Source organism: Canis aureus, chromosome 32, assembly GCF_053574225.1.
Source record: "Canis aureus isolate CA01 chromosome 32, VMU_Caureus_v.1.0, whole genome shotgun sequence".
Lineage (NCBI taxonomy): Eukaryota > Metazoa > Chordata > Mammalia > Carnivora > Canidae > Canis > Canis aureus.
This window is the reverse complement of record NC_135642.1, coordinates 3096140-3116310: the sequence shown is the minus strand read 5'-3', so window position 1 is coordinate 3116310 and position 20171 is coordinate 3096140.

Below are 20171 nucleotides of genomic sequence, written 5' to 3'. Positions count from 1 at the left end.
CTATTCCCAGAGCTGCCGCCCAGCCCCTCTGAGCTGCTCCCGGAGCCACGCAGCCCCCACTGCACTGAGCCCCTTCCTCTGCCAGAGGCACCGCCGCCAAGCTGCTCCCGGGGCATACAACCCCCTACACCCAGAACGCTGCCCGAGCCCCTCTGAGCTGCTCCCAAGTCAGTGCATGTGCCCTGCAGCCCTTAGGGAGCTTGGTGCACTCTCCTGAGAGTGCAGGTGTCTGTTCGTGTCCCAGGGAGCCCATGGGTATCCCTGCACTCCTGGGGTCCTGCTCTGAATCCCTGCAAGCGCCATTCCACCCAGGAAGATTGCTTCAGATCCTGCTTCTCTGAGACAGAGGTCTCCTGACCGGGGGGCTCTCGCCCTGACCTTTGCCCAGCTCCTCGTGGGGCCCCTCCCACTTGGATGCCTTTTGTTTCTTTATTTCTTTTTCCCCGTCTTCCTACCTTGATAGAAGCTCGCACTTTTCTCACTGTAGCATCCGATCTGTTCTCTGTTTAAATCTCAGGCCGAATTCCTAGATTTTCAGGATGATGTGAAGGTTATCTAGGTAATTTGGTGAGGACAGGTGACTTGGGGACCCTACTCTTCCGCCATCTTGCCCCTGCTCCTGTATGTTGCCTTTTAGCTTTGCTTGTTTCCTTCACTTTGCAGAAGCTTTTCGATTTGATGAAGTCCCAATAGGATTTTTGCTTTTGTTTCCCTCACCTCAGAGGCATATCTAGAAAGAAGATCCAATGGCCAATGTCAAAGACGTTGCTGCCTATCTTTTCTTCTTTGTATGGTTTCAGATCTCACATTTAGGTCTTTCATCCATTTTGAATTCATTTTTTATATATATGGTGTAAGAAAGTGGTCCAGGTTCATTCTTCTGCAATTGGCTGCCTGGTTTTCCCAACATCATTTGTTCTTATCCTGGGCTCAGGGTTAGGGTTTCTTGAAGAGACTGTCTTTGTGCCATTGGATATTCCTTCCTGCCTTGTTGTCCATTATGGGTCATAGATACATGTTTGTATCTTGTTTTGGCTTTCCATTCTGTTCTATTGATCTAAGCGTCTCCTGTTGGGAGAATCCTGATTACTGATTCAGTTTCTTTGCTGGTTAACTGTCTGTTCAAATTTCTTATTTCTTCATTTTTCATTTTTGCTATGTTATATATTTATAGGGATTGATATATTTCTTCCAGGTTCTAGGTTGCTGGCATGTAATTGTTCATCATAATCTCTTATAATTGTTTGTATTTTTCTAGTGTTGGTTGTTATTTCTCTTTTCTCATTTGTGATTTTATTTCGGTCCTTTCTCATCCTTTTATCTTTTTCCTTTTTTAAAGATATTATTTATGTATTCATTGAGACACAGAGATGCGTAGGTATAGGCACAGGGAAAATGAGGCTCCATGCGGGGAGCCTGATGTGTGACTTGATTCCCCAGGACCCCAGGATCATGACCTGAGCCAAAGCACATGCTCGACCACTGAGGCACCCAGGTGCCTTGCTGATTCAATTCCTCTGCTAGTTATGGGTCTATTCACATTTTCTATTTCTTCCTATTTCAGTTTTGCTTGTTTGCACATTTCTAGGGATTTGTCCATTTCTTCCAGGTCTCCCAGTTTGTTAACATATAATCTTTCATAGTATTCCCTTATGATTGTCTTATTTTTCTGGTGTTGATTGTGATCTCTCTTCTCTCTTTTGTGATTTTATTTATTTAGGTCTTTTCTCATTTCTTGTTCATTTGGCTGGCTAGGGCTTGATCCATTTTATTAATTATTTTGAAGAACCAGCTCTTAGTTTCGTTATTCCATTCTACTGTTTCTGTATTGTTTATTTCTGCTCTCATCTTTATTTTTTCCCTTCTTCTGTAGGCTTTAGGCTTTGTTTCCTATTCCTCTTCCAGCTCCTTTAGGTGTAAGGTTAGGTTGTGTATTAGAGACTTCTTGTTTCCTGAGATAGGCCTGTATTGCTATGTACTTCCCTCTTTGGACTGCCTTTGCTACATCCCAGAGGTTTGGAGAAACATGTTTTCATTTTAATTTGTTTTAAATTTCCTTTTAATTTCCTGGTTGCTCCATTCATTCTCTTGAAGGATATTCACAATCTCCACGTATTTTTGGTCTGTCCAAATTTTTTCTTACTGTTGACTTCAAGTTTCATAGCGTCATAGTCGAAAATATACAGGGTGTGATATCAACCTTCTTGTACCTGTTGAGGGCTGATTTGTGGGCCATGAATGATCTGTTCTGGAGAATGTCCCATGTGCACTTGAAAGGAATGTGTATTTTGCTTTAGGAAGAAATGTTCAGAAAATATCTGTTGAGTCCCTGTGGTCCAGTGTGTCAAGGCTATTGTTCCCCTGTTGATTTTCTGTATAGATGATCGGTCCATTGCCATAAGTGGGAAGGTTTTAAAATCCCCTGTCATTGTATTATTATCAGTGAGTTCCTGTACGTTTATTGGTAATTGGGTTCCATATTTAGGTGCTCCTATGTTGGCAGCATAAATATTTAGTTGTTTGATCCTGATAGAGAGTCTTTTTAACTATGAAATAATGCCCTTCTTCATCACTTCTTACACTATTTGTTCTTTCTTTTTGAGATTAAATATTTTATTTATTTTTTCATGAGAGATACACAGAGAAGCAGAGGCAGAAACATAGGCAGAGGGAGAGAGGCTCCCCAATGGGATGCCGATGTGGGACTCGATCCTGGGATCCCAAAAGCACACCTTGAGCCGAAGGCAGATGCTCAGCCACTGAGCCACCAGGTGACCCCCAGGTTTTGGTTTCAAATCTAGTTTGTCTAATATAGTATTGGTCCTCCAGCTTTCTTTTCATAACCATTACTGTGATAGATTATTTTCCATCCCCTGACTTTCAATCTGCTGTTGTCTATAGTTCTAAGGTGAGCATCTACTAGGCAGCATACCGATGGACCTTGTTATTTTAATAACAATTTTATTTTTGAGAGCATGAGAGAGAGAGAGAGAGAGAGAGAGAGAGAAAATTAGGCCAAGAGAGAAGCAGGCTCCCCAACAGGAGCCCAATATGGGACTTGATCCCAGACTCTAGGATCACACCCTGAGTCAAAGGCAGAGGCTCAACCCCTGAGCCACCTAGGCATCCTGGATCCTGTTTTTTAAACCACTCTGATACCCTATATCTTTTGATTGGAGCATTTAGTATCAGGATTCAGAGTGCTTATTCAAAGATATGAACTTTGTGCCTTTGTGTTACCAGTAGAGTTGGTGTTTCTGGTGACGTTCTCTGGTCCTTTCTAGTCTTTGTTGCTTTTGGTCTCTTTTTCCCCCCACTAGAATAGTCCCTCTTAAAATTCCTTACTGGACAGGTTTAGCGGTCATGAACGCCTTTATACTTTCCCTTTCTGGGAAAATCTTTCTCTCTATCCTGAATAACACCCTTGCTGAAGAAAGAATTCATACAAATTGGACTCCAATAAAAAGAAATTTAAAAACATAAAATAAATTTTTGCTATTATGATTGAGGAAAATGGCATTTAGGAGGAAAAGCAGAAGCTGAAAGAGAGGAGGAAAGATTTCACCATCTGTAGCCTTTACAGGGACCTGGTGTCCTTTCCTAGGAGGGCCCCCCCCTCCGTAGGATGCTTCCTGCCCCTCGCCGCTCCTTTTTGGAACACAGCAGGCACATCTGAGTGCCTCCAGCACCTCTGCAGTCATGGTTTATAGCGTCTTCCAGGTATCATATTGGGGACCATGGCGTTGTGTATGTAACCATTCATCTGCTGTTTGACAACATTGGGGGGATTCTGACTTTTGTTGGTTGTGGGGTGTGTGTGTGTTTATCAAATGAAGCTATCACGTGCAGCTATCGGATCCTCTGGCTGGGTAACCAAACGCCGAAATGGTTGGTACAACATTATCTCTGGTGCTGATGCTGGGTGGCTAGATGGGCTCTCCTTGCTGACCCGGGGCTCGCTCCTGTAGTGAATTTCAGCTGGAGGGTCAGCTGAGGTGGAAGGTCTGTCTCAGCCACATTCTCATGTCCGGCAATGGGTATTGCCGAGCGCCAGCTGCTTCTCTTCTCCCCGATGCCTCTCCAGCAGGGAGTCAGACCTCGGGGCTGCCCTGGCGGGAGCTCCTGAGGAGCCCGGTGCCCATGGCGGGGAGCCCTGAGGCTGCCTGTGTGCGGAAGTCGGGGTGGGGATGGGGCTGGGGTTCCTCAGACCCTGTGCTGCCTGGCTTTCAGGCCGAGCCCCATGCTCACCCAGCCCCGACTCATTAAGGCGAGGAGGGTGTCCTCTACAGGCTGGTGTGATAGAGCCAGCACCACAAGGTGTGCACGCTGAGTCCACCTGGTGAGCGTTGCCCAGGTGCGTGAGCTGGAAGTTGGGACACAGGAAATTTAACAAAAATCCCCGATCCCTGGACAAGCAGAGCAGGACTGATTCCATTTTGTGGTATACCCGCCACCACCCCTATGACCTCTAAATGACCACCTTATATCTTAAGGCGCTGCCCCACCCAAGTCAAGCTGCTGGGCACACCCTAATCGGAAATCGGCTCATAACAATGTAAGCCTGCTTTGTGTCCCCCAAAACTGTGCACCGATTCTGACCAAAGTAATAGGCCAGGTCAAGCGGATCCTATAGGGTAAGGTGTACTTCAATCAGCCACCTGCGTGTGGACCAACATGACTGCAAATTTCTGCATATCCCACAGTCCACTGACCCTATAGCTGCTATGCCTCTTAGTCTCGGGGTCCAAGTCCCTGCTCCGCTGTGTCAGGTGCACTTGGACCCAAGCTCCAGCTTGTAGAGAAACCCTCGGGAGTTTGCATCGGTGTTGGCTCCTAAGTGGTTTCTCAGATTCGTAGTCTTGGGCACAACCCAAGGGCCTACTGTCCTGACATCCCTTCCAGGGCCACACTGAGCGCCCCACAGGCCCTCTGTGCCCCAGGCACACTGGCATGGGGATGCGGGGAGGGTAGTACATGTCCCGGAACCGGGCCAGCCCCGGCCTCCTGGACAGAGGGAGCACAGACCTCACAGGTCACTTTGCATAGACCCTGGTGACCTGAGATTCCCTGGCTGTCACTCTGTCCTAGTCCATTCTGGCCCACGGGGCACAGGATGAGTCCCAGTATAGTCTGTGGGGTCCTCATCCTGGCGTCTGTCCGCCCCTGGAAGGCACATGGGGACATCAGCAGTGTGTGCCTTGTGGTGTCCCTGCAGGGGCTGTTTGGGGCCCGGGTGATGCCCCCTCCTCCTCTCTGTGGGTCTCTCCATGCCCCGTGCACAGAGTTCTGGGAGACACAGAAACAGGCTGGCTGTGCATTTTCACACCACAACACTTTATTGACTTTCTACAGCAAATGGGCTCAGAGCCGAGGGTGCATGCCTTCACCAGGGGAGGGAGACCTTTCTGTCCTTTACGGAAAGAAAAGAATCACATGGGTTTGGGGTCGAGTGCTGGAGTCCCCCACCTGCAGCATGTGTGGACTCCGGGTGGGGGCATGTGTCCTGAGGTTTCAGCCTGAGAGACGGTTCTGAGGACAGAAGAGTTGAACTGGACCTGCAGCTCATGGGCTCCTGCGCTGCGTTCCCACAGGGCAGCTAGACCACGGCCTCGGGCCCCCTGGGGCCCCAGTATCTGGAGGAACCTGCCTCCTAGTGTGGGTGCGGGTGGGGCCCACTGGCCTACCCCTGCTCTTCCCACCCTGGGGTGTACCGGGATCCTCAGGGCTGCCCTAGGTCTGCGACCTGGATCTGTGGGTCACGCCCAGGGCCCAGGAGGCCACATCCAGCTGTGAGAGGGCTCGCTCAGTGTGGGGCCAGAATCCAGGGCTGCACAGGGCCATGGGGGGCTGGAATCCATTCATCCTTGTGTTGCCATGGGGGGGCCCAAATCAACTCAGCCCCCATAGATCCTGGTGCCAGGGCAGCCCAGGTCCCACTGGGTTAGGGGCTGTTGTCCTGTGCAGGTTATGTCACCCTCCAGGAGGGAGAGTGGGCGGAGGCAGGGCACAGTGGATTCTTTGCAGCACTCACCTACACCCACTCTGTAGGAGACTCCATGCCTTCCCTCCTCCCTGCAACCCCTGCGTGCTCTATTGAACACCCGGTCTTCTGATGGGAACAGGGTATCCAGAGAACCCCAGGGAGGCTTAGCATGTCCCACAGTGGGCACCTGCACTGGGTTTGCTGGGGGCCGATGGTGTGGGGTAGATGGTGTGGGACTAGAGGTATGATGGTGGTGGAGTGTGGGGGATGGTGTAGGGGGGAAGGTGTTGTGCTGTAGTGTGGGTTAGGATTGTGTGGGGCTGTGTGGCTGTGAGGGGGATGGTGTTTTGTGGAATGCCATTGGGGATTATGATGTAGGGGGATGATGTGGGAGTAGGGAATGAGCAGGATGGCGTGGGGGGCCTGTGGACACAGGGCATCCCCCTCCTCTAAGATGCACAAGGAGACGTCTACCGTTAAAGGCAACCCCAGTCTGGGGTTTGCTGTGACACCTGCCCCTGTGGCACCGTGTGGTCAGTGCAGGGCCCTGGATGGACCGGTGTCATTATCTGGGGGTCATCATACTATGTATGTTTTCAAATTGCAAATTGTCTCAAATGAAATGCATAGAATTTAGAAATATAAAAAGCACCGAGAGTGGGTGTCACTCTGTCCCGTCCGACCCTCATGGGATTGATGTGTGTCCTGCTCCAGCCGCGGCCATGCCTCCTGGTCCCCAGGTCTGGTTCCTGCCCCCCACTTCCCCCACCCCATCCCCTGCTTCTCAGGGCACCATCACTCTCCCCTTTGGGGTTCAGCTCCCATGGCAACCACTGGAGGCCCCATCCAATTGGCCTCCTCATCTCTGAGGCCCCGGGGTTGGGGACATGTGGGTCATCCCCATCACCCTATCATGGAGCAGTGTGTTGTTGTCTGCTGTTGCTCCCCTCAGCTTCAGAAGCCCCGTTTTCCCTACCCCGAAGCCCCCAAGCCTCCCCTGGGGCCCCTAAGCCCCCTGGCCCAGCAGCCTCACCTGACCCCCTAGCAGGCCCAAAACATAGTGTGGCTGGCGAACGTCCTGTTGACGTCCATGTCTACCTGCGTGATGTCCCTGGAGGAGACGAGGGCCTCCTCCTTCATTTCCTGTGGAAAAACCGGGGAGCAGGAGCCCACGTCAGGGACACAGACCCCAACCTCTCACGAGCTGCCATGCTGGGCAGGGAGCCCTTGGGCCACAATGGGAGTGGGTCTGCTGAAACCTCCTGCCTTTCCCTGGGAGGCAGAGGATGGCGGGAGTGCCCACCGAGCCCATGGGACCTGTGTGAGGGCCTGTCCCAAGCTGTTGTGGGTGGGGAGGTGACTGAGGGTCAGCCAGGTGTGGAGGGGATGTGGGGTCAGCCCAGGTGGGGAGGGGACATGGAGGTTTTGTGCCCAAGATAGCAAATCTGAGAAACCGCTGAGGAGCCTACACCGATGCAAACACACGATGGTTGATTTCCAAACTCGAGCTTGCGCCCAAGTACACCCGACACAGCGGGGCATGCACTTGGACCCCGAAGAGGGTTTTAGCTTAGTTTTAAGGGCTGGTCTCAGGGACATCCAGAAGGGCTGGAGCAATTCCTCAAGTTCTGTTTACATTTTGATATGGGGCCTTCAAGGGCATTGAGTTCTGTTCTCATTCTAATATGGGGCTTTCTGGGACCTTAAGCTGTAAGCTGTTTTTTTCTTTTTTTCCTGTAACTGAAATAATGCAAATTTTAGCTCTTATTCACAGGGGCCTGGGATGGCAGTACTTGTGCTAACAGTGAACTTAAAGTGGAACCACCTCAATTTTGTCAGCCTCCACACAGACAAGATACTGAAGTTTAAAACTCCAAATTTTAGGGGCTGCCCTAGTGGAGACCTGTGGTCTTCCTGCCCGGGAGGGTGTCCTCCCCCCCTGGCCTTTGCTTGTCTGTCCTAGGAATGCGGCCCCGTGACTGCACAGGGGTTTGAAGCTTATGGCCACACAGGGCAGACAGCTGGCCCAAGTCCTGCTACTCTCAGCCGCATTCCTGCTCCTGTGCCTGGGAACAGTTGGTGCCACCATCCTTGGGACCCATGGGATCCTGAGCCCACCCTGTCGCTCCAGAGACTTCCCCTGACTTCTCCACCTGAACACCTTAAGGCTGGTGTGTTCCCCACTCTAGGAGACTTCTGAAAGTTCACATTTTGTGCTCTGCTGCATAATATTGTGCGTAGAACCATCAGCTGGCTCCCTGCCCTTGTGGGATCAGGGGCTATGTCTCCCCCAGATAAACTGATTGATTTTTTTTAAGATTTTATTTTTCTGTAATCTCTACAGCCAACATTGGGCTTGAACATGCTACCCAAGAACAAGAGTCCCATGTTCTTACAAACCACACCGAGCCAGTTAGGCTCCCTTTGATTGATTGATCCATGTTAATTGATGCAGGGGTGTTGCATGTGTCAGGGCAGAAACTGAGCCCACGCTTTGAGGTGTGGTGGAGTCATTTGGACCTTGATCAGTGTTAAAGAAACCATAGCTTCCCTGGGAGCCCAGGGAGCAGGGACCACATACGTGAAAATTTGATAATTTCCTTTTCTGTAGTAGTTATTTTACTGACTATTTAAAGTGCTATTCAATGGTAAATGTCAATCTAGGATTGGGATACAGTGAGAACGTTCTAGGATTCGGAGGTTACTAAAGCTCCCCGTCATGGACTCAATGTTCTAGTTCGATGCAGAGATAGGCAATGAAGCAAAGAGTTTTAAAACATGGGACTGGGGTGCCTGGCTGTCCTGGTTGGGGTATCTTGAACTCAGGGTTATGAGTTTGAACACCGTGTTGGGTATAGACAGGACATAAAATTAAAATAGTTAGGGGATCCCTGGGTGGCACAGCGGTTTAGCACCTGCCTTTGGCCCACGGCGTGATCCTGGAGACCCGGGATCGAATCCCACATCGGGCTCCCTGTGCATGGAGCCTGCTTCTCCCTCTGCCTGTGTCTCTGACTCTCTCTCTCTCTCTCTGTGACTATCATACATAAATAAATTTTAAAAAATAGTTAACAAATAATAAATGGATGAAAAAATAAAGCATGATATCAAAGGTAAGTGCTTGCTTATGTCTCACCTGCGACCTATTCTTGATCACCCCACTTGCACTACATGGCCCAGATGACATCCTCCACAAGGGACAGTCCTGCCCGAGTGGAAGTGGGTGTCTTTCGTTGTAAGACCTGTGGTTCCCCTCGTTCTGCAGGGAGAGAAGAGTCATGAAGGGACGAGTTCAGGGGATCAGCATACACCTAGAAAATGATCGTTTCTGAACCCGGTAGCCAGAGCTCAGCCTCCTTTTAGGACCGGATATCATAAATAAGCCTCTTTGGTCATTGGTTTGGATGCAGGGTGGAGGTAAACTAGAATTAGGAAGAACAAAGGAAGAGGAAATCCAGAAGCTGAAAGAGAGGAGGAAAGATTTCACCATCCGTAGCCTTCACAGGGACCTGGTGTCCTTTCCTAAGAGGGCCCCCCCCCATTGAAGTATGCTTCCTGCCCCTTTGCTCTCCTTGTTGGAACCCAACAGACACATCTCTGTGCCTCCAGCACCTCTGCAGTCGTGATTTATAGCGTCTTCCATGTATCATATTGGGGACCACAGTGTCGTGTATGTAACCATTCGACTGCTGTTTGACAACATTGAGGGATTCCGACTTTTGTTGGTTTCAGGGTGTGTGTGTGTGTGTTTATCACATGCAGCTATCACGTGCAGCTATCAGATCCTCTGGCTGGGTCCTCCAAACACCGACATGGTTGGCACAACATCATTTCTGGTGCTGGCGCTGGGCAGCTTGCTGGACTCTCCTGGCCGACCCGGGCCTGGCTCATGCAGTGACTTTCCGTTGTAAGGTCAGCTGAGCTGGAAGGACTGGCTCGGCCACATTCTCATGTCTGGCAGTGGTTCCCGCTGAGCGCCAGCTGCTTTTCTTCTCCCCGATGCCTCTCCAGCAGGGAGCTGGACATCGGGGCCGCCCTGGGGGGATCTTCAGAGGCGCCGGGTGCCCATTACGGGGAGCCATGGGGAAGCCTATGTGTGGGAGTAGGGGTGGTGATGGGGTTGGGGTTCCTCGGTCCGCTATGCTGGCTGGCATTCATGCCGAGCCCCATGCTCACCCAGCCCCTACTCACTAGGGCGAGGAGGGTGCCCTCTACACGCTGGTGTGAGATCCAGCACCACAAGGTGTGCACACTGAGTCCACCTGGTGAGGGTGGCCCAGGTGCATGAGCTGCAAGTGTGGGACCCAGGAAATTTAACAAAAAGCCCCTACCAAAGGACAAGCAGAGCAGGACTGATTCCATTTTGTGATACACCTGCCACCTCCCCTATGACCCCCACATAACCTGCTTATGTCTTAAGGCGCTGCCCCAATCCAGTCAATCCGCTGGGCACACCCTAATTGGAAATCAGCTCATAACAATGTAACCCTGCTTTGTGCCTGCCAAAACTGCACGCCAATTCTGACCAAAGTAATAGGCCAGGTCAAGTGGATCCTATAGGGTAAGGTGTAATTCAATCGGCCACCTGCGTGTGGACCGACATGACTGTGCAACTTTCTGTGTATCCCATGGGCCACTGGCCCCTTTAAAGCTGCTACGCTTCTTAGTCTCAGGGTCCAAATCCCTGCTCCACGGCCATGCCGCCTGGCCCCCTGGTCCGGTTCATGCCCCTCATGTCCCCCACCCCATCCCCTGCTTCTCAGGGGGCAGTCCCTCTCCCCTTTGGGGTTCAGCTCCCATGGCAAGCCCTGGAGGCCCCATCCTAGTTGCCTCCTCAACCCCGAGGCCCCAGGGGTGTGGGCATAGAGGTCATCCCCAACACCCTACCATGGAGCGGTGTGTTGTTGGCTGCTTTTTGCCCCCTGCCTCAGAAGCCCCGTTTTCCCTACCCAGAATCCACCGGTCCTCCCCTGGGTCCTGACGCCCCCTGGCCCCTCAACCTCACCCTACCCCGTAGTAGTCCCAAAATATGATGTGACTGCTGAGCGTCCTGTTGACGTCCAGGTCCACCTGCGTGATGTCCCTGGAGGAGACCAGGGCCTCCTCCTTCATTTCCAGTGGGAAAACCGGGGAGGAGGAGCTGGCGTCAGGGACACAGACCCCAACCTGTCACCAGGTGCTCTCCTGGGCAGGGAGCCCTGGGGTCACCATGGGAGTGTGTCCTGCCAAACCCTCCTTCCTTCCCCTGGGAGGCTGGGGACAGCTGGCCCCACGTGCCCGTGGAACTCTGTGAGGGCCTGTGCCTAGCTGTTGTCAGTGGGGAGGTGACTGAGGGTCAGCCTGGGTGGGAGGGGACAGAGGTCAGTCCAGTTGGGGAGGTGTCATGGGAGTGTTTTGCCAAGATTGCGAATCCGAGAAACCACTAAGGCGCAGACACCAATGCAAAGACACGAGGGTTGATTTCAAAACTCGAGCGTGGTTCCAGGTATACCCCACACAGTGGAGCAGGGACTTGGACCCCAAGGAAGGTTTTAGCTTAGTTTTAAGGGCTTGTCTCGGGGACCTCCAGAAGGGTGGAGCAATTCCTCAAGTTCTGTTTACATTTTGATATGCGGCCTTCAAGGGCATTGAGCTCTCTTCTCATTCTAAATCTTTTTTTTATTTTTATTTCTTTATGATAGTCACAGAGAGAGAGAGAGAGGCAGAGACATAGGCAGAGGGAGAAGCAGGCTCCATGCACCGGGAGCCCGACGTGGGATTCGATCCTGGATCTCCAGGATCGCGCCTTGGGCCAAAGACATGTGCCAAACTGCTGGGCCACCCAGGGATCCCTCTCTTCTCATTCTAATTGGGGCTTCCAGCCCTTGGCTTAGGCTCAGTTTTTATTCTATTGTGGGGCTTTCTAAGGCATTAGCTGTAAACTTTTGTTTTTTTCCAGTAACTGAAATAATGCAAATTTCAGCTCTTCTTCACAGGGGCCTGGGATTGCTGGACCTGTGCTAATACTGAACTTAAAGTAGAATGGCCGTAATGTTCTCGGCCTCCACGCAACCCGTCCCGTCCTATCTAGCTCATGCCGCTCTCCCTGGAGCTCCTAAGAGAGAAATTGCAAATGACAAATGACCTCAGCGTGGCAGCATGTGTTGGGGGACAGGCCCAAGTATTTGGGATCAGGACGACCTGGGGCATGGGTGTCCCAGCTGTGCAGCAGGATTTCATGCTGCAGACTCTTATTCTCTAAGGCTATCTTGACAACTGACTTTGTACATAGAAAAGTTCTCCTTTGTCTTTAAAAGTGCAGGAGCGAGGTAAAGCATTTTTTCCCTGCCCATCTGATTGCTCAGATTCCACTCTGAGACATATTTCCTGTTTCCAGGATAATTTAGTATCCATAATACTATGGTTAAAATATTCTGACACAAGTAATTCAAAGGGATGAGGGTTTCTCATCTCTTTCTTCACAGCTCAGTCACTCATCAGGAAATGCATCTGTATGGATTTGGAAATAATGGAGAGACATTAGTACCAATGGTCCTATTATTATGTGAAGGATTCTTCCCTGAGATTCTTCCCCTGTTTCAAGTGACACTGAAACACTGTGAACTCTTTGGAAGACAAATGTCAAGGAAATAAATGTTATACATTGCTAATTTTAAATGCACTTGCAGTATGGTGTCTATTATAATAGAAGTATTTTTATCTGATTTTTGCTATTTATTATGCTTTCCTGCTTCAGGTTGAGGAGGCATTATACATGTTCATAAGTGTTTTTCTTTCCTTCTGATATAAAATTATTACTTTGTTCCCATCGAAGGGACTCTTTAAGAATAAGGGAAAAGTTAATTCAACGATTTTTATTTTTTTATTTTTATTTTTTATTTTTTATTTATTTATGATAGTCACAGAGAGAGAGGCAGAAACACAGGCAGAGGGAGAAGCAGGCTCCATGCACCGGGAGCCCGACGTGGGATTCGATCCCGGGTCTCCAGGATCCCGCCCTGGGCCAAAGGCAGGCGCCAAACCGCTACACCACCCAGGGATCCCTAATTCAACGATTTTTTTTTTTTTGGAGCTGCCGGCCTTTAATTCCCCCGGGCCAGACCGCAGCCCTTCAACGATTTTTAAAATGTCTTCACACTGTTGCCTGATTCATTTAGGTCAATTTTCAAATTAAATCTTATTTCTTAGAAAGAAAACAAAGATTTATAGGGAAATTGAGAAGATAGTACAGAGAATTCTCATGCACTTGCACTCAATTTCTCCAATTATTGATATCTTATATCAGAATGGTACACATATTAGCTAATGAATCAATATTAAAATTTTCGCAATAGGGATCCCTGGGTGGCGCAGTGGTTTAGCGCCTGCCTTTGGCCCAGGGCGTGATCCTGGAGACCCAGGATCGAATCCCAGGTCGGGCTCCCGGTGCATGGAGCCTGCTTCTCCCTCTGCCTTTGTCTCTGCCTCTCTCTCTCTCTCTCTCTCTCTCTCTGTGACTATCATAAATAAATAAAAATTAAAAAAAATTTTTTCGCAATAACCAAAGACCATACTTTATTCAGATTTCTTTAGTTTTTGCTAAGTCTCCATTCCTCATATCACACTCCATTTGTCCTCATGTTTTCTTAAGCTCCTCTGGATTGTGACAGTCTTTCAGCCTTTCCTTGTTGTTGTTGAACTGGAACACTTTGAGAAGTAGAGTATTTTGAAAAATTTTCCTCAGTTGGGACATGTCTGTTGTTTATCTCATGATTGAACTGTTTTCGTGGATTATATACAGAGATATACTGCCATTTTTATTATATCATATAAAGGATAGATAGAATCAACATGATTTATCAGTCTTGGTATCGATCTGATCATCTTGCTGAGGTAGTGTTTGTCAGGTTTCTCCGTAGTAAAGTGATTCTTTATTATTATTATTTTACTATTATTATTATATTATCATTATTATTTTAAGTTTTTCATATTATATTTTGTAGAAGGAAGTTACTATGTGTATTCCACACATAAGATTGGGAAGCTATGTTCAGGAACTTGAGGGTAGAATGTATGCACATATTGTTTGAAAATCTTCTACATGGGAGATTTCTCTTCCCTCTGGGTTTGTCTGTTTATTTTTCAAAGATGCTATTTATTTATTTGAGATAGAGAGGAGTGAAACACCTGTGCTAGAGGGGCAGAGGGAGAGGGAGAAGCTGGTTCCCTGTTGAACAGGGAGCCATCCTTGGGACCTGGATCATGATCTGACCCTAAGGCAGAAGCTTAACTAACTGAGCCACACAGGTGCCACTCTTTCTTTCTTTCTTTCTTTCTTTCTTTCTTTCTTTCTTTCTTTCTTTCTTTCTTTCTTTTTTTTTCTTTCTTTCTTTCTTTCACTTAATAATAAATTTACTTTTTATTGGTGTTCAATTTGCCAACATACAGAATAACAACCAGTGCTCATCGCGTCAAGTGCCCCCCTCAGTGCCCGTCTCACATTCAACCCCACCCCCGCCCTCCTCCCCTTACATCATTCCTAGTTCGTTTCCCAGAGTTAGGAGTCTTTATGTTCTGTCTCCCTTTCAGATATTTCCCACACATTTCTTCTCCCTTCCCTTATATTCCTTTCACTATTATCTATATTGAGAACATACAATATTTGTCTTTCTCTGATTGACTTACTTCACTCAGCATAATAACTTCCTGTTCCATTCTCATTGAAGGAAATGGTGGGTATTTGTCGTTTCTAATGGCTGAGAAAGCCCACCTTTCCTCTGTCTTAATCTTGGGGTCTCCCATGATATGAATGTTATTGTTTTAATAAGTGGCTGAGTTCCAAAGTCTGCCTTTGTGGTCCATAACCTTCCTTGTTTTTAAGGCTTCCACTTGGGACAGCATCTCAGTTATAGCATTTTTAACGTTGTCCTGACTAGATTTTAATTCTTTTATTTCTACAGTAAGGGATTCTCTAGTTTTCTTCTGTGCTCTTTTTCCAGCCCAGATGCTATCTTTATAATCATTGTTTTAAACTGTAGTTAGACATCATATATTTGTATTGATGGACTTCCTGGCTGTGAGTACTACCTCATATTATTTTTTGGAGGTGAATTTCACCATCTCATTATTTTTTCCAGAAAAGAAAGAAGGAAGAAAAAGGAAAACGAAGAAAAACTATAACAACTGCCCTCCCAAAATAAAAAACACCAGATTATTTTGGCCTGCTTGTTAAAGATTCTAAATTCCAAAATAAGAAACACAATTAAAGTACCATGATAGTAAAAATAATAAATATATAAGGTACATACATAAAAATTAAAATAAGGCAATTAATAAAAAAGAATCAAAGAAAATAAATGAAAATAAAGCACAAAGTACAAAGGAAGCTGGACCCTACTTTCCAAGCAGAGCTGAAGCTCTGCAGCCTCTGTGGTCCAACACCTTGGTGGCAGCGAGTGGTCTGTGCGGGGTCTGGGGATTGGCCATGGCGCTGATTCTCAGGTGCACATCTACCTGGGAGATGCATCTGCGGGGTCAGAGGCGGGGTGGGCGTCAGCTTGTCTGGTCTCCAGCGGGCGGCGCTGTGCTGCTCCCTCAGACCAGGCCCAGATGGGCGGGATGCGGGTGGGGTCTCTGGGTCCTCTGGCTCTGGGGCTGAGCATCCTGCCACCCAGGCTGCAGGGGCCTCCACAGAAGAGCCCCAAGCCCCCGGGTCTCCGCCGCTTCTCTCAGAATCCTGCGTTCACTCTACCTGCATCCGAGCTTCTTTTGTTTTTTTTTTTTTTATCTCAGACTGTTGTGCCCAAGATTGCGAATCCAAGAAACCTCCGAGAAGCCGACACTGATGCAAACACACTAGGGTTTATTTACCACCTCGAGCTTGTGTCCAAGTATACCCGACAGAGCGGAGCAGGGACTTGTACCCTGAGGTGGGTTTTAGCTTAGTTTTAAGGGCTGATCTCGGGGACCTCAAGAAGGGCTGGAGCAATTCCTCAAGTTCTGTTTACATTTTGATATGGGGGCTTCAAGGGCATTGAGCTCTGTTCTCATTCTAATAGGGGTTTCCTGCCCTTGGCTTGGGATCAGTTTTGATTCAATAGTGGGGATTTCTACGACATTAAGCTGTAAAAATAAAAGGTTCCACACCTGGAAGGGGGACGTCACACTGTCCCTATATGCTGAAGATGCGGAACTAGAAACAGGCAACCCCAGAGCCTCCACCAAAACTTGTTAGAACTAAGGACTGAGTTCAGTAAAGTCACGGGACACAAACTGACCCTACAGAGCAGAGTAGCCTTGTTGTGTCCCGACAATGAGCACTCAGGAAGCAAAGGAAGGACGTGAAGGCCTTGTCAGGAGCATCAAGGAGAATAAATAATGAGACTGAGCCAAAGGAGCACAAGACTTGTGCATTGAGCCATACCAGGCTCTGGGAGGCCATCCTGGGCTTGTGGGGTGGGAGCCTCATCTTGTGAAAATGTCCACAGTTCCTGAAGCCACTTTCAGTTTGAATGTCATTCCTATCAAAATCATGGTGGCAGACCTTAGAAATAGGGAAAAAAAAACCATAACATCCATCCTCAACAAATAACCCTGGACAGCAAATCAGTATTGGAGAAGCAGGACAGAGTGAGACGCAGCACTTTCCTATTTCCCCTGTTATGCCCCCACCCCTCCAGCGACCCTCAGTTCGTTTCCTATCATTAAGAGTCTGTGTTTCCTGCATCTGTTTTGATCTTATTTGTCCTCAGAACTGCGGGGAGTCTTCAGGAAAATGTGGGCTCATATCCTCAATGACAGGAGCCCTGAGCCACCTCAGGACCCACGGGGAGGCTTCAGGAAGATGTGGTGCCACGTCCACTCTGGCAGGAGCTCCCAGGCCCCTCAGGACATAAGTTGAGGCTTCTGGAAGCTGGGGGCCGCGTTCATGGTTACAGGAGCCCCGGCCTCCTCAGAATCCTCAGTGATGCTTTGGGAGGACTTGAGGCCACATGGACACAACAGGAACGCTGACTTCTTCAGGACCCCCAGTGTAGACTTGGGGAAATATGGGGATGCGTCCATGGGGACAGAAGACCCCAGCCTTGTCAGGGCCTGTGGTGAGGCCTAAGAAAAATGTGGGTGCCGCATCCACACTGACAGGAGTCTCCAGCCCCCTCAGAACCCACTGTGAAGGTTTGGGAAGATTATGGGCCACATCCATGCTGACAGGAGCCCCCAGCCTCCTCAGGTCTTATGGTGAGGCTTGAGGAAAATGTGGGGCCACGTCAACCCTGACAGGAACCCCGTCCTCCTCAGGACCAGCACTTTGGCTTCAGGATATTTGGAGGTTAGGATTTGGGGTTAGGGTTATGGTTAGTGATAGGGTTGGCCTTAGGTTTGCAGTTGGGTTAGGGGTTAGGATGTGAGTTAGGGTTAGGGTTTAGGGTGAGGGGTTGGTTTATAGTTAGGTCTAGGTTTAGAATTAGGGCGAGGGTTAGGGTTAGGATAGGGGTTAGAACTAGGGTTAGGGTTACTGTTTGGTTAGGTGTTAGGGTTAGGGACAGGTCAGGGTCAGGGTACGCTTTTGGAAGAGGGTAAGAGATACATTTAGGGAGTGGGTTAGGGGTTAGTTTTAGGGTACGGGTTAGGGTACAGTTTGGGGTATGAGATAGGATGAGTATTAGAGGGTTAGGGTTAGTGTACAGGTTAAGGTCAGGAATAGGATTTGAGTACATTAAGTTAAGTTTAGGTTTAGAGGTTAGGGTTAGGGTTAGATTTAAGGTAGTGCTCAGGGTTAAGGGTTTAGAATAGGTTTAGGAGTTAGGTTGAGGTTTGGCAGGAAGGTTCAGTGAATGTGTTTCGGTCTTGGGGTTTGTGTTTGGTTTTCGATTAGTGATAGGTCTTGTTTAAGGTTTAGGTTAACATTGGGCTTAAGTGTAGGCTTAGGGTTATATCTGTTTATGGTTAGAGTTTGGGTCTTGGCATGTGCCTGCACTGGGACTCTTAGTATCTCGGGCAGTTTAGTTTTATGTACTCTATTTAGGTTTAGGGTTCAAAGATAGCCTGACTCCACCAAGTTAGTGGCTTCCCCAGAGAATCAAAATCCAGGCCTCTGTTGTGGTCAGAATAGACATGGCAGGCTTCTCCTGAGCTGAGCTAAGGAGGGGATTTGTGACTCTAAAGACTCTTTATTTGATTTTCAGTTGCCTTTCTGATTTTATCACTTGTGCGCACATTTTTCATGAATACTACCAATTATTATTTTAAAGTTTTACTTGAATTCCTCTTTGTAAACACAGTATGATATAGTTTCAGGTTTACCACATAGTGATTCATCCCTTGGATACAACGCGTGGTCCTGGTCACAGGTGCCCTCCACTATCCCCATCGCCTGATTCCCCATCACCCTCACCTTCCTCTGGTATTTATTAGTTTATTCTCTGGGGTTAATAGTGTGTTTTTTTATTTGCTCTCTCATCCCCCCCTCCGCCCCTTTGTCAGTTTGTTTGGTTTCTTAAAATTCACATGTGAATGCAATTGTATGATATTTGGTATATGTCTTCCTCTGACTGCATTCATTTAGCATAAGTCCTTTCCCCTTCTCCCACGTCATTGTAAATGGCTTCATTTCATCCCTTCTGATGACCGAGTGATGTCGCAGTGTGTATATTTACCACATCGTCTCTGCCCAATCATCTGTCGATGGACATCTGGGCTCTATACACAGTTTCACTGTTGTTGATAACGCTGCTACCAACACTGGGCTGCGTGTTCCTCTTCGAATCTACTAAACTACTTTTGTATCCTCGGGGTAAATACCTAGCTGTGCAATTTTGGAATCATAGGGTAGCTCTATTTTTAACTTCTTCATTTATATTTTTTTTATGATAGTCACAGAGAGAGAGGCAGAGACACAGGCAGAGGGAGAAGCAGGCTACATGCACTGGGAGCCCGATATGGGATTCGATCCCGGGTCTCCAGAATGATGCCCTGGGCCAAAGGCAGGCGCCAAACCACTGCGGCACGCAGGGATCCCCTATTTTTAACTTCTTGAGGACCCTCCAGACTGTTCCACAGTGGCTGCAACTTTACTTATGTATTCATGAGAGACAAAGAGAGGCAGAGTTATAGACACAGGGAAATTGAGGCTCCATGCGAGGAGCCTGATGTGGGACTTCATTCCCCAAGACCCCGGGATCATGACCTGAGCCAAAGCACATGCTCAACCACTGAGGCACCCAGGTGCCTTGCTGATTCAATTCTTTGCTAGTTATGGGTCTGTTCACATTTTCTATTTCTTCCTATTTCAATTTTGCTCATTTGCACATTTCTGGGGATTTGTCCATTTCTTCCAGGTCTCCCAGTATGTTAGCGTATAATCTTTCATAGTATTCCCTTATAATTGTCTAATTTTTCTGGTGTTGATTGTCATCTCTCTTCTCTCATTTGTGGTTTTATTTATTTAGGTCTTTTCTCTTTTCTCGTTGATAAGGCTGGCTAGGGCTTGATCCATTTTCTTAATTATTTTGAAGAACCATCTCTTTGTTTCGTTATTCCATTCTACTGCTTTGTTGTTTCTGTATTGTTTATTTCTCCTCTCATCTTTATTTTCCCCTCTTCTATAGGCATTAGGCTTTCTTTGATATTCCTTTTGCAGCTCCTTAAGGTGTAGGGTTAGGCTGTGTATTGGAGACTTCTTCTTTCTTGAGGTAGGCCTGTATTGCTATGTACTTCCCTCTCAGGACTGCCTTTGCTACATCCCAGAGGTTTGGAGAAACATGTTTTCATTTTCATTTGTTTTAAATTTCCTCTTTAATTTTCTGGTTGCTCTATTCATTCTCTAGTAGGATGTTCATAATCTCCACGTATTTTTGGTCTGTCCAAATTTTTTCTTATTGTCGACTTCGAGTTTCATAGCGTCGTGGTCCAAAAATGTACAGGGTGTGATATCAACCTTCTTGTACCTGTTGTACCTGTTTAGGGCTGATTTGTGGCCCATATATGATCTGTTCTGGAGAATGTCCCACGTACAACTGAAAGGAATGTGTATTCTGCTTTAGGATGAAATGTTCAAACTATATCTGTTGAGTCCCTGTGGTCCAGTGTGTCAAAGCTATTTTCCCCTTGTTGATTTTCTGTATAGACCATCGGTCCATTGCCATAAGTGGGTGTTAAAATCCCCTGTCATTGTATTATTATCAGTGACTTTCTGTATGTTTGTTGTTTA